Source organism: Pseudorasbora parva, chromosome 12 (genome assembly GCF_024679245.1).
Source record: "Pseudorasbora parva isolate DD20220531a chromosome 12, ASM2467924v1, whole genome shotgun sequence".
NCBI classification, from domain to species: Eukaryota; Metazoa; Chordata; class Actinopteri; order Cypriniformes; family Gobionidae; genus Pseudorasbora; species Pseudorasbora parva.
Window position 1 is genome coordinate 82,501 of NC_090183.1, and position 7,500 is coordinate 90,000.

A 7,500-nucleotide genomic window follows, 5' to 3' on the forward strand; every position below is an offset into this window, starting at 1 on the left:
GAGATGTTGTGTGTCCTGTATGTCAGTGATGACACCCATAGAGATGTTGTGTGTCCTGTATGTCAGTGATGACCCCTATAGAGATGTTGTGTGTCCTGTATGTCAGTGATGATCCCTATAGAGATGTTGCGTAACCTGTATGTCAGTGATGACCCTATAGAGATGCTGCGTGTCCTGTATGTCAGTGATGACCCCTATAGAGATGTTGTGTGTCCTGTATGTCAGTGATGACCCCTATAGAGATGTTGTGTGTCCTGTATGTCAGTGATGACCCCTATAGAGATGTTGTGTGTCCTGTATGTCAGTGATGACCCTATAGAGATGTTGTGTGCCCTGTATGTCAGTGATGACCCCTATAGAGATGTTGTGTGCCCTGTATGTCAGTGATGATCCCTATAGAGATGTTGTGTGTCCTGTATGTCAGTGATGACCCCTATAGAGATGCTGCGTGTCAATGAATGTCAGTTATGACCCCTATAGAGATGTTGTGTGTCCTGTATGTCAGTGATGATCCCTATAGAGATGTTGTGTGTCCTGTATGTCAGTGATGACCCTATAGAGATGTTGTGTGTCCTGTATGTCAGTGATGACCCCTATAGAGATGTTGTGTGTCCTGTATGTCAGTGATGACCCCTATAGAGATGTTGTGTGTCCTGTATGTCAGTGATGACCCCTATAGAGATGTTGTGTGCCCTGTATGTCAGTGATGATCCCTATAGAGATGTTGTGTCCTGTATGTCAGTGATGATCCCTATAGAGATGTTGTGTGTCCTGTATGTCAGTGATGATCCCTATAGAGATGTTGTGTGTCCTATATGTCAGTGATGACCCCTATAGAGATGTTGTGTGTCCTGTATGTCAGTGATGATCCCTATAGAGATGTTGTGTGTCCTGTATGTCAGTGATGACCCTATAGAGATGTTGTGTGTCCTGTATGTCAGTGATGACCCCTATAGAGATGTTGTGTGTCCTGTATGTCTGTGATGATCCCTATAGAGATGTTGTGTGTCCTGTATGTCAGTGATGACCCCTATAGAGATGTTGTGTGTCCTGTATGTCAGTGATGACCCCTATAGAGATGTTGTGTGTCCTGTATGTCAATGATGACCCCTATAGAGATGTTGTGTGTCCTGTACGTCAGTGATGATCCCTATAGAGATGTTGTGTGTCCTGTACGTCAGTGATGATCCCTATAGAGATGTTGTGTGTCCTGTATGTCAGTGATGACCCCTATAGAGATGTTGTGTGTCCTGTATGTCAGTGATGATCCCTATAGAGATGTTGTGTGTCCTGTATGTCAGTGATGACCCCTATAGAGATGTTGTGTGTCCTGTATGTCAGTGATGACCCCTATAGAGATGTTGTGTGTCCTGTATGTCAGTGATGACCCCTATAGAGATGTTGCGTGTCCTGTATGTCAGTGATGACCCCTATAGAGATGTTGCGTGTCCTGTATGTCAGTGATGACCCCTATAGAGATGTTGCGTGTCCTGTATGTCAGTGATGACCCCTATAGAGATGTTGCGTGTCCTGTATGTCAGTGATGACCCCTATAGAGATGTTGCGTGTCCTGTATGTCAGTGATGACCCCTATAGAGATGTTGTGTGTCCTGTATGTCAGTGATGACCCCTATAGAGATGTTGTGTGTCCTGTATGTCAGTGATGACCCCTATAGGGATGTTGTGTGTCCTGTATGTCAGTGATGACCCCTATAGAGATGTTGTGTCCTGTATGTCAGTGATGACCCCTATAGAGATGTTGTGTGTCCTGTATGTCAGTGAGGATCCCTATAGAGATGTTGTGTGTCCTGTATGTCAGTGATGACCCCTATAGAGATGTTGTGTGTCCTGTATGTCAGTGATGACCCCTATAGAGATGTTGTGTGTCCTGTATGTCAGTGATGACCCCTATAGAGATGTTGTGTGTCCTGTGTGTCAGTGATGATCCCTATAGAGATGTTGTGTGTCCTGTGTGTCAGTGATGACCCCTATAGAGATGTTGTGTGTCCTGTATGTCAGTGATGACCCCTATATAGATGTTGTGTGTCCTGTATGTCAGTGATGATCCCTATTGAGATGTTGTGTGTCCTGTATGTCAGTGATGACCCCTATAGAGATGTTGTGTGTCCTGTATGTCAGTGATGACCCCTATAGAGATGTTGTGTGTCCTGTATGTCAGTGATAACCCCTATTGAGATGTTGTGTGTCCTGTATGTCAGTGATGACCCCTATAGAGATGTTGTGTGTCCTGTATGTCAGTGATGATCCCTATTGAGATGTTGTGTGTCCTGTATGTCAGTGATGACCCCTATAGAGATGTTGTGTGTCCTGTATGTCAGTGATGACCCCTATAGAGATGTTGTGTGTCCTGTATGTCAGTGATGACCCCTATAGAGATGTTGTGTGTCCTGTATGTCAGTGATGACCCCTATAGAGATGTTGTGTGTCCTGTATGTCAGTGATGACCCCTCTAGAGATGTTGTGTGTCCTGTATGTCAGTGATGACCCCTATAGAGATGTTGTGTGTCCTGTATGTCAGTGATGACCCCTATAGAGATGTTGTGTGTCCTGTATGTCAGTGATGACCCCTATAGGGATGTTGTGTGTCCTGTATGTCAGTGATGACCCCTATAGAGATGTTGTGTCCTGTATGTCAGTGATGACCCCTATAGAGATGTTGTGTGTCCTGTATGTCAGTGATGATCCCTATAGAGATGTTGTGTGTCCTGTATGTCAGTGATGACCCCTATAGAGATGTTGTGTGTCCTGTATGTCAGTGATGACCCCTATAGAGATGTTGTGTGTCCTGTATGTCAGTGATGACCCCTATAGAGATGTTGTGTGTCCTGTATGTCAGTGATGATCCCTATAGAGATGTTGTGTGTCCTGTGTGTCAGTGATGACCCCTATAGAGATGTTGTGTGTCCTGTATGTCAGTGATGACCCCTATAGAGATGTTGTGTGTCCTGTATGTCAGTGATGATCCCTATTGAGATGTTGTGTGTCCTGTATGTCAGTGATGACCCCTATAGAGATGTTGTGTGTCCTGTATGTCAGTGATGACCCCTATAGAGATGTTGTGTGTCCTGTATGTCAGTGATAACCCCTATTGAGATGTTGTGTGTCCTGTATGTCAGTGATGACCCCTATAGAGATGTTGTGTGTCCTGTATGTCAGTGATGACCCCTATTGAGATGTTGTGTGTCCTGTTTGTCAGTGATGACCCCTATAGAGATGTTGTGTGTCCTGTATGTCAGTGATGACCCCTATAGAGATGTTGTGTGTCCTGTATGTCAGTGATGACCCCTATAGAGATGTTGTGTGTCCTGTATGTCAGTGATGATCCCTATAGAGATGTTGTGTCCTGTATGTCAGTGATGATTCCTATGGAGATGTTGTGTGTCCTGTATGTCAGTGATAACACCTATAGAGATGTTGCGTGTCCTGTATTTCAGTGATGACCCCTATAGAGATGTTGTGTGTCCTGTATGTCAGTGATGATTCCTATGGAGATGTTGTGTGTCCTGTATGTCAGTGATGATCCCTATTGAGATGTTGTTTGTCCTGTATGTCAGTGATGATCCCTATTGAGATGTTGTTTGTCCTGTATGTCAGTGATGACCCCTATAGAGATGTTGTGTGTCCTGTATGTCAGTGATGACCCCTATAGAGATGTTGTGTGTCCTGTATGTCAGTGATGACCCCTATTGAGATGTTGTGTGTCCTGTATGTCAGTGATTACCCCTATAGAGATGTTGTGTCCTGTATGTCAGTGATGATCCCTATAGAGATGTCCTATATGTCAGTGATGATCCCTATAGAGATGTTGTGTGTCCTGTATATCAGTGATGACCCCTATAGAGATGTTGTGTGTCCTGTATGTCAGTGATGATCCCTATAGAGATGTTGTGTGTCCTGTATGTCAGTGATGACCCCTATAGAGATGTTGTGTGTCCTGTATGTCAGTGATGACCCCTATAGAGATGTTGTGTGTCCTGTATGTCAGTGATGATCCCTATAGAGATGTTGTGTGTCCTGTATGTCAGTGATGACCCCTATAGAGATGTTGTGTGTCCTGTATGTCAGTGATGACCCCTATAGAGATGTTGTGTGTCCTGTATGTCAGTGATGACCCCTATAGAGATGTTGTGTGTCCTGTATGTCAGTGATGATCCCTATAGAGATGTTGCGTGTCCTGTATGTCAGTGATGACCCCTATAGAGATGTTGCGTGTCCTGTATGTCAGTGATGACCCCTATAGAGATGTTGTGTGTCCTGTATGTCAGTGATGACCCCTATAGAGATGTTGTGTGTCCTGTATGTCAGTGATGACCCCTATAGAGATGTTGTGTGTCCTGTATGTCAGTGATGACCCCTATAGAGATGTTGTGTGTCCTGTATGTCAGTGATGATCCCTATTGAGATGTTGTGTGTCCTGTATGTCAGTGATGACCCCTATAGAGATGTTGTGTGTCCTGTATGTCAGTGATGACCCCTATAGAGATGTTGTGTGTCCGTGATGACCCCTATTGAGATGTTGTGTGTCCTGTATGTCAGTGATGACCCCTATAGAGATGTTGTGTGTCCTGTATGTAACAGCAAACGGTACATGAGCGCTGTATTGGACATTACGCGGAGTGACGTCACCGCGCGTGCGGGTCCGAGCGCGAGATGCGTGGGTGATCCCGCCTCTAGTACAGTCCCGCCACACGTGATTCCCTAATCAAAGATCCAGTATGGCGGAGTCTGTCAGGCACCGTTTCTGTCGGAGGGTCTCAGATGTCTGCCGTTGATCCCGCGAGCCTCCTGCGTGTGCTGCGATCCGGTGAGTGAACGAGCGACCGATCGGTTGCGCGCGCGGACCGACAGCATCAGGCGCACTGGCGGCGGCAGATGTTTGTTATTGTGAACGGGATGATGTTTGTACAGCAGCTTCCGTTAGTGGTGATCGGCCAGATTTACCTTCACTGCAGTGAGCTCGTGTAAGAAAGCCTCGCCTGGCGAAATCAGCGGAGATTATATTCGCGTTGACTAGAATTGTGTTATTGTTGTGGTTTAATGAGCGACGGCCAATGGCGTGAGGAGGGGCGGGGTAGACATCAGGCGCAGCTTTTGTGAATGAGACCGCCATGACTCAACTGACACACACACGTTCTCTCTCTTACACACACACACATTTCATTCATACACACTCACACACTTCCCTCATACATTCTCTCTCACACAGTTCATTCATGCACTCACATACATTTACACTCATACATACACACACTTTCATTCATTCATTCTCTCTCTCACACACACACACACACACACACACACACACACACACACACACACACACACACACACTTCATTCACACACACACTCGTTTGTTTTTGTGACATATGGGGACATTCCATAGGCATAATGGTTTTTATACTGTACAAACCATATTTTCTATCCCCTTACACTGCCCCTAAACCTCCCCATCACACACACACACACACACACACACACACACACACACACACAGCCCCTAAACCCAGTAGCGCGGGAAGGGGGGTGCTGCGGGGGCTGCAGCCCCCCTGTGGGGGGCTGTGGACTAAAATTATATTGTATTTAAAACATGAAATGAATCAAAATAAATTAAAATAGACTGACATAACATACTGTGTTTTAATGGGATTAAAATAATGGTCCGTGGATAAGATATAAACTAATTAATAATTATTTTAATAATTCCTTAAGAAGTGCTTTCGTCACCATCATCACTTCGCTCACTCTCGTTTGGTCATGGTTAGCAATAAGCAGCAGAAACGTATTTGTAGGCTTTTTTGAGTAACGTTACTACTAACACGGTTGAGAAAAGTAAAATTTGGAAATCTTCTCAAATAAAGTATGTAAACAACAACGACGCTGACCTTGACACCGAAACAAACTCTGTTCAGACATCCGCGAGGTTTGTGAGCTGGACGTTAACATGTTAGCCTACTCTCACCAGTCTGCTGAGGTCGGGACACATGATATTTTACAAACGTGATTATGAATCATTATTTCTCCAAATATGCGCACATGATGGACTAAAAGCCCTGGCAGATGCTGAATATTGTATGTAGCCTATGAACACAAATAAAAAGAATGCTTTATGAGTGATGATTAACGTGTGTGTGTCTGTGTATGATCCATGGGCGTCAGAACCATTGTGTGTCATGAGGACAAGACTCACCCACATTTAAAGACCAATGATATATTGGACCCACTCACTTTTATCGTCACTAATTCAACACGTCTGTTTACCGACCCCTAACCGAGAAAAACATATTAGGTGTTTGACTCTTTTTTTTCACTTTTCTAATATTTTCTCAAATTTTATTGAAAATAAATGCCTTTCTGATCTGTGATGTGAAAAGGGAGTAGAGCGAGTTCGGCAAAAGGCAGGGCAAATAACTCAGTGATTTCCGTAATTTTGTCTAGCGCAATCAATCGTTTAGTAAACTGCAGTATATTTGTATCTAACGTTACTCCAGCAAAAACAAATTCTGAGACCACCCACAGTTTTGCTTCCGACACCCACATGGTATGATCGCGTTTTAACAAGTATTTCATTTTAAACAACAATAATCTGGGGCGGTGGGTCCGTCTGTGCTCTTTGACGGTAAAGGGGTGTTCTACTACAACACCTGTCTGGTCGCCACCAACAATATAATGACGTCACACATTTTCCGACCCAACTTTGTTTCAGCCCCCCCGGAATTAAACGGCTTCCTAAAGGCCTGCCTAACCCTATCCATCACAGGAAACATTCTGCATTTTTACTTTCTCTAAAAAACTCATCCTGTGTGATTTATAAGCCTTTTGAAAAGTGGGGACATGGGTAATGTCCTCATATTTCACCCTCTCCTGTGATACTTGTCATACCCATGTCATTATACACATTTGTGTCCTCATATGTCACAAAAACAAGCACACACACACACACACACACACTCTTTCTTCATGTATGGTGTTTTGAGGAGGATCAGATTGCTGTGATTGACAGCTGGAACATGGACTGACTTGCATGTGTTTCTCCCAGAGGAAGGTCTAAGCAGGTCCACCTCATGTTTAAACACATGTTAATACTTATGTTCTGGGTTAGGGTTATGTTAATACTTCTGTTCTGGGTTAGGGTTAGGGTTATGTTAATACTTCTGTTCTGGGTTAGGGTTATGTTAATGCTTCTGTTCTGGGTTAGGGTTATGTTAATGCTTCTGTTCTGGGTTAGGGTTATGTTAATGCTTCTGTTCTGGGTTAGGGTTAGGGTTATGTTAATGCTTCTTTTCTGGGTTAGGGTTAGGGTTATGTTAATGCTTCTGTTCTGGGTTAGGGTTATGGTAATGCTTCTGTTCTGGGTTAGGGTTATGTTAATGCTTCTGTTCTGGGTTAGGGTTAGGGTTATGTTAATGCTTCTGTTCTGGGTTAGGGTTAGGGTTATGGTAATGCTTCTGTTCTGGGTTAGGGTTAGGGTTATGGTAATG

General features: G+C 44.1%; 1 protein-coding gene across 1 annotated transcript in view; it reads left to right on the forward strand.

Moving 5' to 3' along the window:
* Nucleotides 1-4,669: 4,669 nt before the first annotated feature.
* LOC137093778 (histone deacetylase 4-like) overlaps nt 4,670-7,500 on the forward strand; it is a 50,002-nt gene continuing 47,171 nt past the window's right edge. Inside the window, exon 1 of the mRNA XM_067458622.1 lies at nt 4,670-4,825. The gene's annotated coding sequence lies outside the window, so the exon portion shown is untranslated. The remainder of the gene's footprint in view (nt 4,826-7,500) is intronic.